Source organism: Oryctolagus cuniculus, chromosome 2 (genome assembly GCF_051225735.1).
Source record: "Oryctolagus cuniculus isolate XC-2025 breed Fujian yellow rabbit chromosome 2, ASM5122573v1, whole genome shotgun sequence".
Taxonomy (NCBI): domain Eukaryota; kingdom Metazoa; phylum Chordata; class Mammalia; order Lagomorpha; family Leporidae; genus Oryctolagus; species Oryctolagus cuniculus.
The window spans coordinates 8,395,496-8,412,515 of record NC_142868.1 but is presented as its reverse complement, the minus strand read 5'-3'; the positions used below and the strand labels follow the sequence as shown (position 1 = coordinate 8,412,515).

Below are 17,020 nucleotides of genomic sequence, written 5' to 3'. Positions count from 1 at the left end.
TGGGGAACCACAGCCTCTTATAATGAACAGTAAGTTTGGCTCTTTGACACTATATCCTCCACAGCTAAGCTGCCCATTTGTTTTGAAGGGACCGTGTCTTCTCTTCTAGTACTATTTGATATATAGTGATTTTTGAAAAGAGATTCTGGGAGAGAGGGAAGACAGTGCCTCATTCACAAGACATGTAGAAACATAAGAGACCCATGGAGAGTTTTTCTCCCACAGCTCTTCTAATAATCAATATTTATTGTTAGAATATTACAAAATAAGCTCAATTGTCCAACTTGTTACTGGTCTTATTCTCTTCCAACTCATGTTCCATGTGCTTTGAGGATAATCTTTCATAATGCAAATAGGCTCATGCAGCTACCATTGCTTACAATTATTCAATGACTGCTTATTTTCCAGATAATTTTCTTAGTGTGCCACATGAAACATTTTTTTTTTCTTGATTTGGCTTTCTTCTGTGCTTTTTGGCCTTTCTTCCAGCCTATGCTGAAAAGGTTTTGTACTTTAAAAAATGATTATAATGTTGTATTTGAAATTTTAATAACTTCTGGAGCACCTCTACATGGAAAGCAGTTTATAAGTACCGGACCTGAAATGACCTACTTTAATGAAGATTCAAATTCTGTTTGTACTGTGTGAGAATTTGAGTGTTTTACTGTGTGTGTTACTGGCAGACAAAGGGAATTTAAAAAGAATTCTTCTGTAAGCTCAACAAATAGAAGTAAATGCTCTATTTCTTCACATTTTTTTCTACATTTTTTTCTAGGCCTTGCATAGATCAACTGTAGCTGAACTTGTTTCCTGTCTAACAATGACCTCTTGCTCTGATTTGCAACTAGGGTTTAAAACCCCCTCTCTCAAGTTCACACAACTGTCCCTTCAGGGGCTTTGCATTTTCTCCTAGTCTGAGCTCTTTTAGACAAATGTCAGTTTTTTGGTCATTAGCCTTGTGAGAATTCCTGGAAATAAATAAACAAGTTGGAGAAGGAAACCCACTCTGGGAGTAGAGAATATGAGTCAATGCCATTGTTGGGGGTTGGGGAGACAATGAACTTTTGGCTTATACCTTGAGTCTTTAGCTTGAGACTTGAGGCTGGGAGGGGTCTGGGAGCACCGCTTTCTGGCATCTACCCTAGAACAAAAGTCTATGCCAGGAATGGGCTCATGAAGCAAAGTTTATGAGGACTTCCAATGATAATTGAAATATATAGGCAATTATTTTATACTGACTTGAAACTTATCAAATTGATAGTGAATTACAATCCTTTCTTTTTTAAACTTTTATTTAATGAATATAAATTTCCAAAGTACAGCTTATGGATTACAATGGCTTCCCCCCCATAACGTCCCTCCCACCCGCAACCCTCCCCTTTCCCACTCCCTCTCCCCTTCCATTCACATCAAGATTCATTTTCATTTCTCTTTATATACAGAAGATCAGTTTAGCATACATTAAGTAAAGATTTCAACAGTTTGCTCCCACACAGAAACATAGTGAAAAATACTGTTTGAGTACTAGTTATAGCATTAAATCTCAATGTACAGCACACTAAGGACAGAGATCCTACATGAGGAGTAAGTGCACAGTGACTCCTGTTGTTGACTTGACAAATTGACACTCTTGTTTATGGCATCAGTAATCACCCTGGGCTCTTCTCATGAGCTGCCAAGGCTATGGAAGCCTTTTGAGTTCACCGACTCTTATCTTATTTAGACAAGGTCATAGTCAAAGTGGAAGTTCTCTCCTTCCTTCAGAGAAAGGTACCTCCTTCTTTGATGACCCATTCTTTCCACTGGGATCTCACTCGCGGAGATCTTTCATTTAGGGTTTTGTTTTTTTTTTTTTCCCCCCCACAGTGTCTTGGCTTTCCATGCCTGAAATACTCCCATGGGCTTTTCAGCCAGATCCGCATGCCTTAAGGGCTGATTCTGAGGCCAGAGTGCTGTTTAGGACATCCATTCTATGGGTCTGCTGTGTATCTCACTTCCCATGTTGGATCATTCTCTCCCTTTTTTATTCTATCAGTTAGTATTTGCAGACACTAGTCTTGTTTATGTGATCCCTTTGGCTCTTAGTCCTATCATTATGATCAATTGTGAACAGAAATTGATCACTGGGACTAGTGAGATGGCATTGGTACATGCCACCTTGATGGGATTGAATTGGAATCCCCTGGTATGTTTCTAACTCTACCGTTTGAGGTAAGTCAGCTTGAGCATGTCCCGAATTGCACATCTCTTCCCTCTCTTATTCTCACTCTTATATTTAACAGTGATCACTTTTCAGTTAAGTTTCAGCACTTAAGAAGAATTGTGTATTGATTACAGTATTCAACCAAAAGTATTAAGTAGAACAAACAAAAAATACTTTTCTATAAATGCCTCAGAAGAAACCAAGGCCTTCGCCAAACTGGGTCTGACTATGCTGCCTCCTCATTTCCAACTATAACCCATCAAGGACTCACCATTGGATGAGTAACTTTCTGAGCCTCAGCTTCTTATCCATAAGATGGGAGTAATAATGCAACGGAATTGTTGTGAAGATTGAAAAAACAATGTTGTGTGGGAGAGTATTTTAGGCTTAAAATGCTATAAAAACTAAGAATTTGTATTCTTTGGCTCCTGAAGTCCAAACATTCTAACCCATGCTACTCTGCCTCTACCATATTTATATGCACAGAGCTAAATTCTTGAGCATTTCATGAAAATTTTTTTCATCAAATATGGGGAGATGATCAAAGGGGACAAATTTTCACTTGGTGGATCTGGAGACCTATTGTACAACATAGTAACTCTAATTGAAAATAATGCCTCATACGCTTCAAAACTGCCAAGAGTAGATTTTAAATGTTCTCATTAAAAAATGAGTATGTGAGGCAATAGATATCTTAATCAAATTGATGAATCATTCTGCACTGAATACCTGCATGAGCACTTCAGAAACATTGTGGAAAATTAGAAGACAAGTTTATCTGTGGTACAACAGTTCTTGATATTCATGTGTAATTTCTCATAATATGCATTTTCATGATCAGGTGGAAAATCCCCCTGTATATCAAAATATCAAGCTGTATACCAGTTTTTCATCTGTTAATCAAAACAATAAAATTTTTAAAAACAATAAAAATAAAATTTTTACTACTTTTAAAAGCTAAAGTGATAGGTGGTATGAATTTTAGTTCTTACTCTGCAGTTGTGTGAACTTTAGCAAGTGACTTTCTAGGCTATGATATCCTTGAAGGCATCACCCACTTTTATTCCCAAATTTCTGACAGTGTGTGGCTGTGTATGTTGTCAGCAAATGTTTAGGAAAAAAAAGAATGGGCTTCAGCTTCATCTTTAAGGAATGAGAGTGGGGCTAAATTAGAGTTCTACTGAGCAAGGTTGGTGACTCACTTGGTAGATTGTGAAATGGATTTTGTGGGCTGTAACTAGCATTTGGAAATGCAGCAGAGAACAGAGTAAACAAGTCAACTACAGATAATAAGGTAGATATTCCTTTGTGAAATCTGTTTCGTGTGTGTGTAGTAAATATAGAAGTTAAAATATATTTTTCTTTCCATTCATCACGGCCAAAAATAAAAAACAGTAGACTAGACCTCCCATCTCTAATGTCACATTGTGGTGCCTATTATCATTACATAGTCCTTTATGTTTGGCTCATACTTTACATTTTATGAAGACTGTTGACACCATTCTTTCATATGCTCCTCATCAGAACCCAGCATGGGAAGGGGTATGTGATCATTGTTCCTATTCTTGTACTATCCACTCTTTCTTTTATAGAATGGGCTGTTTTTGTTTGGAGGAACTTTAAAATATGGCCTGGGAAGGGTGGGGTGGCTGGACCAGAGATATTCTTAGGAGAGATGGAGCAGGTCACTTTTTTAAGATTTATTTATTTGAAAGGCAGAGTTACAGAAAGCAGAGAGAGAGGTCTTTCATCTGCTGGTTCACTCCTCAGATGGCCACAATGGCTGGAGCTGGGCTGATCTGAAGCCAGGAGCTTCCTCCGGGTCTCCCACAAAAGTGTAGGGCCCAAACACTTGGACCATCTTCTGCTTTCCCAGGCCATAGCAGAGAGCTGGATCGAAAGTGGAGCAGCTGGGAAAATTGAACTGGCGCCCGTTTGGGATGCCAGCACTAGAGGCGGCAACTTTATCTGCTAAGCTGCAGAACCTGCTCAGCCTCTGTCTTTGGATGGGAGGTGTTGCAGGAGGCAGGTTTGTGTATGGAAAGAGGTCTGTGAGGTTGCCTCCAGGAGGAGGGAGTCGGTGAATAACACAGGCTCTTCCGTGGGATGCTGCTGTGCACCGTGAACTCTGACGTCTTTCTGGAGACTTTCCTGAAGTCATGAACTTCTGGCTATACCTGGATTTCTTGTTGAGGCTGGCACAGAAGCCGACTGCTGCATCACTTGGTAGGCAAAGTCAAAGCACAAGTAGCTCACATGGGTGAAGCAGCAGCAAGGGTTTGGCTTTATACACAGATGCAGAGACTGAAGCTCAGGGAGGCTTTATGATAGCCTATCAGTAAGAAGCCGAGTAATTGACAGAACCAGATGGAAGTACGAGGTCACTCAAGTCCATTCCTGTTTTGTTTTTTAAGGATATGTCTCTGTCTCCCTGCCACGGCACTATTCTGTGGAGGCTCAGATGTGGTATTGGCTATGCTGGGCCACATGAGTGGGCTGAAAATGGTCCACACACGAGTGGGCAGAGGATAGTCAACAAGAAAGCCACAGGCTGCCTCAAACAGGGAACAAACATCTCTCTCTCGCTCTTTTTTACAGTTCAGGAAATATCACAGAGTTGTTGATGTATGCACACTGGGGTGGAATTTTCTGCCAGTGCTGGGAACAGGACATCCATATTCTTCTCACTGCTACACCACAGGGATAAACAGAAGTCAGGTTACAGGTAAGTACGGCTTTTGAAGGGTGTCTACTGAATGATAATGTGTATTCTTGAAATTTGTTTTTACAAGGAGCAGTGCTTAAAATATTAGGAAAGCAGTGGTACGAACCATAAAATACAGTAAGAAAAAAAGACCAAAAGGAAAAAATCCTAAGTAATTGCAGACAGAGAAACAGAATTCTCATCAATGAGGCATGTTAATCCCAGAGTAAAGAAATGTGTTATTGTGTAGACTGTTGAACACAGATTATGGTGGGACAATGAGAAGACTAGAGACTAACACAGTAACTGGGTGGCAAAAAAGATCCATGGTCAGAACAGGACCCTGTCAGAGACAGGGCTCGTGCCAGCCTCCCCTGTTCTATGTTGACTTTTCAGTCTGGGGTTTGGGGAAATCAGTGTCAGAACTTCTAATGTGACGTTGTTGAGTGACTTCTGCCTCTCTGCCTTGGTAGACTTCAATCAGTTTCCCCTAAGACACTCCCTCTTCTGTTCCTCCCATCATATCTCATTGAACTGAAAATTACTACCTGTAAAAGAGTTATTACTAATGGGATGGTGGCACAAAAGTCCATGTGCTTCTGTGGTGTAGGTTTCATTTTATAGCTCATGTGGAGAGACCTGTGTAGAGTTCTTTCTTGTGGGTTCAGTTATTCTCAGTCACTGATCAGGTATACAGATCTTCACTGACTGCTGGAATTGTCTTGTCTCCAGCATGGGCAAACCAGGTAAGCACTTCTCCTGGTAGAATCGCACCTGAGCAAGGACAACTGCCATGGCTGTGCTCTACGTATTACAAAAACACCTTTGTAAACCCACCAAATGCTACTCAGATGTAATTGGAAATTATTTCTTTCCAGTCCCAACAGGCTTCTGCACTCAATAAGTCACTGCATTCACAGTGGTCTCTATAGAATTCTCCATACCCCATTTATGAGTATGTAACTTGGTACAGCTTTTGGTGCCTTTGTCTATGTGTAAAAAGCTCAACGGGAATATACAAGCCTTTCCTCCATCCCCAGAATAATCCTCACCAACCCTTGAGACTTGGGTTGGAACTCTGTCTACACTACAGCCTACCTGTTTCTGAACTTCACAGTACCCATACAGCAGAGGTAGGGTCATGCTCATTTAACAGGTGAGGAAACTGAGGCTTGTCACTTGTCCAAAGATTTTAACTGAGGCCCAGTGGCCCCTGGAATGCCCTGTACCATTTAGACTGTCGGCCTCATGAAGTCACAGGTGAGATCTACCTGGGGCACTGCTGCAACTTCAGAACATAGTACATGAAGCCCTGCCTCGTCATGCCAGTGGACCGAAAGAATGACAGAACAAATGAATGATTTAGTGGGGATCAGCTGCCGTGTTCAAATGCCCTTGCATCTAGCCCAGTGGCTTGCATGGGGTAATGCTTGGTGGGTATTTCCTGTAAGGATGGGGTGAGTGGATGGATGGATGGGTGAGTGGGAGACTTCATGAACATCTGGCATGGGGCCCAGAGGTCCTGTGCTCATTTATTTGGGCTCACCTTGGGTTCTGGGGACAAGGACACATCTTTGGTCCTTCGCTGACTCTTCCGGATGTGCTAGTGGAAGCCTGGTCATGGTGCTCATACTTGGGGCAGCAGGAACACTCACCTGTCAGAAACACCCTTCCTCTACAGAAAGCAGGCCTGGAATGTGACTGAGCCTCCCAGGAGCACACCCCCATTTCTTTGGGGCCATATATGGGAATCTCCTACCCCACAGGCCAGCAATAAAATGTCCGCTCACCCCGCCCCCTGAGATGCCGCGTCTCAGGGCCCTGGTCTCTGAGGCCTGGCTCTTATTTATTGCCAGGCTGCTTCAGAACGTCCCAGAACCCAGGGAGGCCTCGCTGTTCCACTCTGGGTCTTCAGAGGACTGTTGATACTTGATCTCCTGTCCCAATTAATCAGCTGCTCTGTGCACAGAGCTGTTTGCCTCTTCGTGGTGGGAATGCTCTCCTTGCTAGGACTCTGCCACTTCCACGCCAGGGGATAAGAAAAGATCCACTCTGCTTTTGTCCTGCCTGTTCTTCCCGTCTGGAACAAGTTCATTTTCTTCAAAAAAGAACAGCCGCCGAGTTTGGATCCACTCCCACTGCCTAGGGTTTGGCCTGGACTCTTCCACTTTCTGGCCAGTTGATGACTCAGTTTCTTTGACTGTAAAACGAGGACCCCCAAGACCTGTCCTGCCTGCCAGGCTAGATGTCGGTTTTGGCTTGAATTATTCCTGCTTCCAGAACACAGTCTAAAAGTGTCTTGTTTATTTAAATAAGCTTTTTTTTTTTTTTTTTTGGTGGTCATTTCCCATTTTCTACTTAAAGCATACTCCAGGTTAATTAAAAGGAAGCCAATAAAAAACAAAGCAAAACAAATAATTAATGCTAACAACAGAGTGATGTTTACAATAGTTGCCCACTGCCAAAACATTTTCAGAAAGCATTCCCCAAGGTCCTTTGCTCAGTCTTACTGTTTTGAGGGAGGGGTGAGAGAGAATTCACACCAGTTACACCTACTATGTGCTGACCAAACGAGTGCACAGGCTTGCTCTTAGCCCTCAGAGGAATGCCTTGGGTAGCACAAGGGTCTTGTAATGTAGTAAAAGAAACTAATGCTTGAGGAAGCAAATAAGTTACTGGATTTCATGCTTTTAATGCATGTCAGTGTGGGGTGCACCCACACCCTCCTAGCTTTTATCTCTGCCTCATCCATCTCCCCAGAAAGTGGTCTAGAGAACACATTTATGGCCCCATGTGGCAAATGCCCTGAACCTGTGCCTCAGGGAATCTTGGATACAAAAGAATGAAGTTTTGAAATATGTGAGGCTATGACTTACCATGTTGCCCAAAAGGAGGAATTTCTGCATGTTTTCAAAGAAGGTGATAAGAATGTACACACATGTGTAAGTTCTGTTAATAGAATTAATATAAATCAATGTTAAAGGATATTAAACTAGTACCATAATATCTCATTTAATCCTCGCAATACTCTTCCCAGTTGGAAATTCCTTTTTATGGTTTTCACTTTTATCATGATTTGCAAGCACATATAAAAGTAAAACCAATATAGGAAGCTGCTATGCTTTGCTCATTTTGGTAAGCTTCAATGATCAATTTTCCACTTTCACCTTTTCTGCTTACTTTAAAGTATAGTTGACATGAGATTTTTTTTACCTGTAAGTATTCTAGTATGCATCTCTAAGAAGTAAGGGATTCTCCAGTACAACTAAACACCATTAGGACATATCAGAAAACTCCTCATATTAGGATGAGGAAACATGTTTATGATGCATGAAGTAGATGCCTGAGACAAGTAGGAGATACATGGGGCCCTGGAGCACGGCCTCTGGTATTTTCCCTTATCCTGCTGTGTGGTGAGCTGAGGGATTCCAGGTTTGGAGGATGGATTCTCTTAACGCTTAATCAGTAGGAGCTGGAGCTAGCGTAGCGAGAATGTGAGCTGACTGCCACTCCAGGTCACACCTGTATTTGGAGCCTTGCACTTTTCGTCCCCTTCACACATATGACACCATGCAAAGTGTAGACACTTTTAGAGATGGAGAACCTCCATGGAGTCTACTTCAAACTTGAAAGTTTTCTTTTTTTAAAAATTTTTTCACAGGCAGAGTGAGAGAGTAAGAGTGAGAGAGAGATCTTTTTCCGTTGTTCATCCCCCGCCCCCCCCCCCCAAGTGGCTGCTACAGCCGGTGCGCTTTGCTGATCCAAAGCCAGGAGCCAGGTGCTTCCTCCTGGTCTCCCATGGGGTGCAGGGCCCAAGCACTTGGGCCATCCTCCACTGCACTCCTGGGCCACAGCAGAGAGCTGGACTGGAAGAGGGGCAACCAGGACAGAATCTGGTGCCCCGACCGGGACTAGAACCCAGGGTGCCAGCGACGCAGGTGGAGGATTAACCTATTGAGCTGTGGCGCTGGCCAAACTTGAAAGTTTTAAAGACTCCTGCTTAAAAAATTCTACTTCATAATTTCTGTATATTAATATGCATTAATACATTCATCTAAGCAATACCTGTTGAAAAGAAACTATGCTCAAGCATCCATATACATCAGTGAAAAAGTAGGCCTAAAAGGTAGAATGTTCTTACCATGAGGCTGTAGTTCCCAAGAAACAGGTAGTGTCCAAGGACCTTACATGGTGATGCACAGTATTTGTATGTTAGCTGCTAGTGGCTCTCAGTCTGGTTTGTAAAGAATCCCTGTGTGCTGGGTGTTAGTAGGACTTACAAAATGGATAAGGTAGGTTCCTGGGCTCTGGAGAAAGCAGATGTGTAGCAAACTATTATGCCATGTTGTGTCTCCCATGTTCATGACCTTTATTCTGTACTCCAGAAGGATCTAATGTCATTCATTTATTCATTCAACACGTATCTTAATGCTGCAAATGATGAACGGATAGACTGAGCCCCTGTTCTTGGGAAGCCTACCTACCACCATGGAATCATAATGATCCCTTTTATGGAATGTATGCTTGCCCAGTGGCAAATAGTTTCAACATGCATTTACCTACACATCTAATTTTTATACAACATTCCACGAACTAGGCAAAGCAAGTCTTTTTATAAGAGGCAAGTTGAAATGTTGTGAAATTAAAAGGCATACAGATACATTCTTTAAAAAAGTTAGACATTTCATGTATTTCGTATATTCAGGAACATAGTGATACTTTCCTTCCTGCCGTCCCTCGCACCCATGCTATCACCTTTCTTCCTCCTCCTTCTCCTATTGCTATTTTTATAAAGGTCTATTTTCAGTTAACTTTACTTAACATAGGGTTAATCATGACTATAAAGAGTTCAACAAATAGTATGAAGAAAAATCCACCACAGTTCCTCAACAGTCAAGACAAAGGCTGTTAAAGAGCATCGTATCTGAAAGTGTCAGACCTAGATTTTTAAGCAAGGCCTTGGCCTTCTCCAGTACATGAACACACGTTACTGAAGTACTGGACTGTGTGCAGCATTAGGATCTGCTCTGGGAGAATGAAAAAGAAGGCTCCTGCACACCCAGAGTCCTGACTCCTTCCCTGAGTGGAAGTCTCTTAATAAAGCCGAGAGAGGGCATCTCAAACTCTTCCTCTTCTGTTCCCTCTATCTCTTCTTTCCCTACTTCCCCCTTCTCATTGAAGAGTGCTACAGTCCCCACCATTCCCCAAAGCTGCAGGATTATTCTTGGTTTCTCTTTATCACACACCTCTCTGCTCTTGTTTTCTGAGTGTTTCCAGTTCTATCCATCTCCATCATGACCTTCGTGGTCAGATCACCCCTTCCTTGCACCTGTACCTTTGCATTTCTTTCAAAAAGATGTCTTGTTCCATCCTTGCCTTTCAAAAAGCAGACTGAGGCAACTTTGAAACAACTTGAATCATGAAGCTGCTTTGGTTAATATCCTCTAAAACATTGCCATTTGAACAAAATCCTACTTCTTCCTTTGGCCTACCAGGCACTTCATGGTCTGGCTCTGTTTGTTTCCCTTCATCTCCTATTGCCTCTTCTTATCTTGAGAAACCAACAACACTCTTATCTAGCCATGGTGCTGATTTTTCCATTCCATGAGTATTCCAAACTAACTTACTTTTTAGTGCCTCAGCACCAGCTGTTCCCCTTGCCTGAGGTGCTCTTTCTCTCGATTTTCATATTGGGTAGGACTTTCTAATCAGTTGGTTCTCAGATTAAACATCAGTTTCCCCAGGATAGCCTTTGACTACCATACTTAAGTGACTCAAGATACTTTGTCAAACCAGTGGTTCTGCAGTGGACCTATCACTACCTGATATTCCTTCATGTGTGTTGCTTACCTACTATTGCATGTCTTGCCCATTAGGAAGTATGCTCCAATGGACCAAGAATACTGTCCATGTTCTCTATTTTTGTGCCCTCAATGTTCAACACTAGTAAGTGCCCAATATTTCTTCTTTGAAGGAATTGAAGTCAGGGCTGTTGCTGTCTAACTGAATAAACTTTACCAGCTTACTGCTCGAAGCAGTTGGCTGTAGAATGTGACCAAGTGAGAGACCATGGTGATAAATCTATGGGCCTGGCAAAGGGGTATGGCTGCAAGGTCTAAGTGCTAATCTTTCAAGTAAGGGGAGCTGTGAACCCTGTGATTGCTCTCTGGGCAAGCCTTGTCTCTCAGAGGCTCTTAGGTAATAAATATTCTGCAAGGACCCATTTCAGTCCCAGTGGTTTAATGTTTTGCTACCTCACATCCATGTAGTAGCCCTGTTCCATGGAACATGACCACTTTATGGTAGAGATAAGAAAATGATACTAGGAAAAGTGAGTTAACTTGTGTGAGGAAAGCCAGAGCTGGGTCGCAAAGCCAGGGCCATTTAACTTCGGAGTCGTCTTCCTGCTCTACCACCAAAGCCAAAAGGCTCACTTGAGAGTATGGCATCCTCAAGATTAAGGAGATAAATCTTGCAGGTAACCAGGAAAGGCGCAGCAAAGCTGAGTGACTGATGTTCAGACCCTTGGTGTGAGTGGAGGCATGATCGGAGACAGCCCTCTGAGTGTTTTCATTAAAAAAGAGCAATTTCACTACAGGATTTGGAAGGACCTTCCTCAGAGAGCCCAATTACAGGGGCGCCACATTCAAAATGCAAGAATGCCTGATTTGTGCCTTTTTAAACAGTAAAAGGAGCTCTGAAGCATATTAAATTTTTATGAGGTGTGTTGCTGACTAAAAATTTTTTTGAGCAAATAATCATACAAAAAGAGTAGACCACATACTTAAAATTAAAACCTCCAAATAAGAAAAATATTTATTAAATAAACTTACACCAAGCCACAGTGACCTTTCGAATGGGCTTTCTCCCTGAAATACTGAGCCAGTCCTGCTCTTGGAATAGTTTTAATCAAGGATCTGATGGGTCATTATTAGGGAACACAACATGGGATGTGTGGCCTATCGTGTAGTGAAAGAATCCTAAGCTAAGAGCGAGAAGGTCTGATGTATGTAATCCTATCATGTACTGTATGGCCTTGGGAAGTCAGGAGACTTCTCTGGGCTACGGTTTCCCCTTCTTAAAATGAGACACTGGAATATCCTTCTGTTGCTTCTTAAGGTGATCATGAAAAGATAATGAACATCTAAGCTGGTCATGAAAATCAGTGACTAATGGATGTGAAAACACTTTGAGAGGTGTGAAACATATAGTTAACAGAGCTCATTTTTCCAGTAGCACTAATACAATTTATTGGCAATGCCCAAGAGACAAAAGCTTTTTATTCTTAGAAACCTTTTCTTTTGTCCTTTCCATGTAACCCATTTCTAAGAACTTATAAGAGTTCACTTTAAAATATAGAACATCTGTTTTTATGGCCTGTGCCATGATTCTTGTCCATTCCTGGGGCCTAGCTATTTATCAGATTTCTAACTTTTTTTTAAGATTTATTTTCAATAGTCTGAATTAGAGGGAGAGATGGAGAGAGCGATCCTCCATCTGCTGTTTCTCTCACCAAGATGGCTGCAATGACCTGTGCTGGGCCAAGCTGAAGCCAAGAGCTGCTTCTGGATCTCCCAGGTGGGTGTCAGGGGCCCAAACACTGGGGCCATCTGCTGCTGCTTTTCCCAGGCCATTAGCAGGGAGCTGGAATGGAAGTGGAGCATGAACCAGAGGTGATATGGGATGCTGGCATTGCAGCTGGTGGCTTCACCCAATCTGCCACAACGCTGGCCCCTTCATTGCATTTCTAAAAATTTGTCTTGCCTGCAGTTTGTCCCCCCCACCCCCCCCAGGGAATCGTGCTATCTTTATGTCATTGTTTGGTTCAACAATATTCCATGACTCTCCACTAACCATTAAAACAACCCAATTACCATGTGAACTTCCTATATGATCTCCTTTGTTTTCCATCATTTGGTCTGACTCCACTCTAGCAGCATGGGACTGGGTATTTAACTTCTGTATACCCATTGTATTTTTCTACTGCTATAGTATGAATGCGTCTTGTCACCCCCCAAAATATGTGTTGAATGCTAAGAACTAAGATGATGGTATTAGGAGATGGGGTCTTGGGTGGTGGTTGGGGGTGGTAACTGGACCACAGTAGACTAGGAGCTGTTATGAATAGTAGTAGTACCCTATATAAAGGACCCTAGAAAACTGCCTTCAACTGCTTGGACACAGTAAGAAGGAACCATGTATGAAAAGAAAGCAGGACTTCATCAGAAACATTATCCTGGTGCTTTGATTTTGGACTTTCCAGCCTCCAGAATGGTGAGCAATAAGTTTGTTGTTCAGTCTATGGCATTTGTTTTTATAGTAACCTGAATGGACTGACACCCACCTACTAATCTTTGCGTTTGCTGCTTCTCTTCTTGGGAATGCTCTTTCATTTCAAATTTCTAACTCGGGCTGTACGGCAAAACCTAAGGCTGCAGTTCTTCTTTAGATTACTTTGTGAGTCTGATAACTTATAATTCCGCATTTTCTAAATTGGGCCTCATTTATCTAATCCATTGAGAAGTTGGGCAATCAGAATGTTCCTGTTTCCCCCAATTTTTATGATATCTTTTAAGTCTCTGACACAGAGCTCATTAATAAATGTGTTTTACACTGACACTCAAAACACAAACACAAAATATGCAATACAGGAAACAAAAATTATCCTTATTAAGTGTAATATACTCTGTTTTTTTATTATGTTCTAGTCCTACAATATACTATGTTGATTTCACAATCTCCCAATGGGTTGTAACCTGTAGTTTGAAAGCTACTGATTGGTAGTCTTAATTTTGACATTCAAAGCTCTTGACATTCAAAGCTAGGCTTTTGGAACTGAAAATTTCTCAGTCAAGTGTTCATATTGCAATTGCAAGCCTTGGCTTTCAAGACCATATTTTATGCTATGAGTTGGTAAAATTTAAATTAAAATTTAATTTAGAAGCTCCACTACTTTGATCACCTCTTGCAGCAGTGGATGCTACTGATTCAGGAAAGCAAAGCTTCCATTGTTTTATCAGAATTTCTATTTGTCACATACTCGTTAATACTGGGATTTGTGACAGTCCCATGAAAAGCATCTCTCTTCTTTGACTAGATTATAAACTAATAAGAAGTAGGAATTGGGTGGAACAAAGTCCAAATATCACTTACATTCTTGGCCACATGGTTTAGGTGTGAGAGCCCAGTGGGCTTGCTGAAGTGTCTATTGTGAATGAGGTCTGTAACACAAGGCATGGGTATTGCAGGAGAATCCAGCCTCGTCCCCCTCTAACCCCTGCCCCAACCAGATTTCTTGTTCCAGTGGGACTTTCAAATTGGACTTTCAATTTCTAATTGTCTGAAATAACCACCCCTAGAGTTCTCCCACCTTTGGCATTTCTTTATATGTGATATAATGAAAATATTTATTTCAGCAAAATAGGACATTCCTGTTACTTCTGGCCCAGAGCCTCAAAAACTCAGGCTGAGAAATCAGTTGTCAACTTTTGAATATTGCTTATTGCTATCTTGAATGGAAAATCAAACTTTTTCTTGATTAACCCAATATGATTATTCTGTCTTTATGAATTCTGAATCATTTACTTGATATCTTATTTAGGAAATATTTTTTTTTTAAAGATTTTATTTATTTGAGAGGTAGAGTTACAGACAGTGAGAGGGAGAGACAGAGAAAGGTGTTTAGTCTGTTGGCTCACTCCCTAAATGGCCGCAACCGCCAGAGTCTGCAGATCCAGAGCCAGGAGCTTCTTCCCTGTCTCCCATATGGGTGCAGGGGCTCAAGGGCTTGGTCTATCTACTACTGCTTTCCCAGGCCACAGCAAAGAGCTGGATTGGAAGTGGAGCAGCCGGGTCTCGAATCAGTGCCCATATGGGATGCCAGCGCTTCAGGCCAGGGCATTAACCCGCTACACCACGGTGCTGGCCCTGGGAAATATTTACTAATTAATTAGAGGTATGTTAAATAGAGGGGTAATTTCCCTAAAACCACCCTGAGAAGCGAATTCTCAAACCCTTATCTTGACCACCTATGGTTGGAGACTTTAATTAAAGTCCTTTCCTTCTCATGGAAAAATCTCAAATTTTTCTTCTTTTGCTTTCTTCATCTCTTTAGTTTTTTTAAAAAATCTTTCTCATCCTTGATTCTGATTTTTAAATCTAACAGCATCTTTTAAAATCTCATCATTAAGCCACTCCCTACCATTAAGTACAAATAACCACTCCTTATCTCTAATTTCAGTGACACCATGCCAACCTGGCTTTCCATTTTATGTCATGAGCCATTCTTCATAATCAGTTGCCTGTTAGTAAATGTTGGTAAACCTTAGAGGTTTGTCCTTTGCCTGATTTTCTCTTTGCATTTTACTCATTCTTCCGAAACTGTAAGCTGATGACTAGTAAGTTTACATCTCTGTCTAGTATCTCAGTAAAGTTTAGAATCAAACACCGAAGCACCTGGATTTTCACTTTGGTGCCTCACAGACTCTCAGATCTACCACATCTTTTTTTTTAATATTTACTTATTTTTTTGAAAGTCAGGGTTACACAGAGAGAGGTCTTCCACCTGCTGGTTCACTTCTCAATTGGCCGCAATGGCTGGAGCTGTGCGATCCAAAGCCAGGAGCCAGGGGTTTCTTCCGGGTCTCCTACTTGGTTGCTGGGGACCAAGGAATCTGGGCCATCTTCTGCTTTCCCAGGCAATAGCAGAGTGCTGGATTGGAAGTGGAGCAGCCAGGACTCAAACAGGTGCCTATATGGGATGCCAGCACTGCAGGCAGTGGCTTTTACCCGCTATGCCACAGCACCGGCCCCAAACTACCACATCTTAGTAGAGTCATCTTTGTTTCTCTTTAGCATTTGCTGTTCTATGTACCCTGTCTCAGTGAAATGTATGTGGAAGGCAAGGACTTATCCTGTGTTATTTCCCTCTCCTCTCATTTTATCACTTAAGCATTTTCAGTCAAAATCTATCTATCAAATTATCTACTTTCTAGCAAACCTATTGACATCATCCCAATTCAGAGTCTCATCATATCTCTCTCTCTCTCTCTCTCTCTCTCTCTTTTGACAGGCAGAGTGGACAGTGAGAGAGAGAGACAGAAAGGTCTTACTTTTCTGTTGGTTCACCCCCTCAATGGCCGCTGCAGCCGGCGCATTGCGGCCAGTGCAATGCGCCAATCTGAAGCCAGGAGCCAGGTGCTTCTCCTGGTCTCCCATGTGGGTGCAGGGCCCAAGGACTTGGGCCATCATCCACTGCACTCCCAGGCCACAGCAGAGAGCTGGACAGGAAGAAGAGCAACCGGGACAGAATCTGGCACCCCTACTGGGACCAGAACCTGGTGTGTGGGCGCCACAGGTGGAGGATTAGCCTATTGAGCTGTGGCGCCAGCTGACTCATCATCTCTTGCTTAGAATATATCAATGGCCTTTCTGTTGTTTTTAAGCCACCAGTCTATGGCATTCTTTTACAGTAGCCTGACACCTACCTAGTAATCCTTTTGTTTGCTACTGCTTTTCCCTGGGATGCTCTCTTTTCTCCCAAATGTACCCTCACATAGAGAGAAGGTAACTCTTGGGAGTCCTTTTCTGAAAGGGCATTAATGTTATTCATGATAATTCCACCACTATGACCTAATTATTATTTGTGTCATGTTAACCAGAGGCTAAGTTCTATAAATAGCATGTTAGTGCTCCTAATAGAAACCCAGCACATTTCTTTTTAGTCCATTCACAGGAATTTAAAAAGTTACTGCTATTGTAAAAGGGCTATTTTTATATAAATCTTATAATTTAGTACTTAGATATACAGAAAAATTATTTTAAAATACAAATGGGTATACTTCAAAGTATTAATAGAAAATGGGATTAAAATATATTTGCAAAAACACCTTGAAATTTATAGTTTTTTAAAAATATTTGTTTGAAAGTCAGAGTTACACAGAGAGGAGAGGCAGAGAGAGAGGTCTTCCATCCGATGGTTCACTCCCCAGTTGGCCGCAACGGCTGGAGCTGTGCTGATCCAAAGCCAGAAGCCAGGAGCTTCTTCTGGGTGTGTCCCACGTGGGTACAGGGGCCCAAGGACTTGAGCCATTTTCCACTGCTTTTCCCAGGCC

The 17,020-nt window shown here is 41.9% G+C and overlaps 1 long non-coding RNA gene across 9 annotated transcripts in view; it reads left to right on the top strand.

Annotated features, from left to right (window-relative positions):
- Window positions 1-17,020, top strand: part of LOC149127682 (uncharacterized) — a 437,400-nt gene that overhangs the window by 8,813 nt on the left and 411,567 nt on the right. For 6 of the 9 annotated variants that reach the window (XR_016229758.1, XR_016229752.1, XR_016229760.1 and 3 more), the window contains exon 2: window positions 4,802-4,928. This is a non-coding gene — a long non-coding RNA (uncharacterized LOC149127682). Of the gene's footprint in view, window positions 1-4,801; window positions 4,929-6,763; window positions 7,197-12,350; window positions 12,575-17,020 lie in introns of those variants that run through there. The other 3 variants (XR_016229756.1, XR_016229754.1, XR_016229755.1) reach the window with 3 other exon arrangements.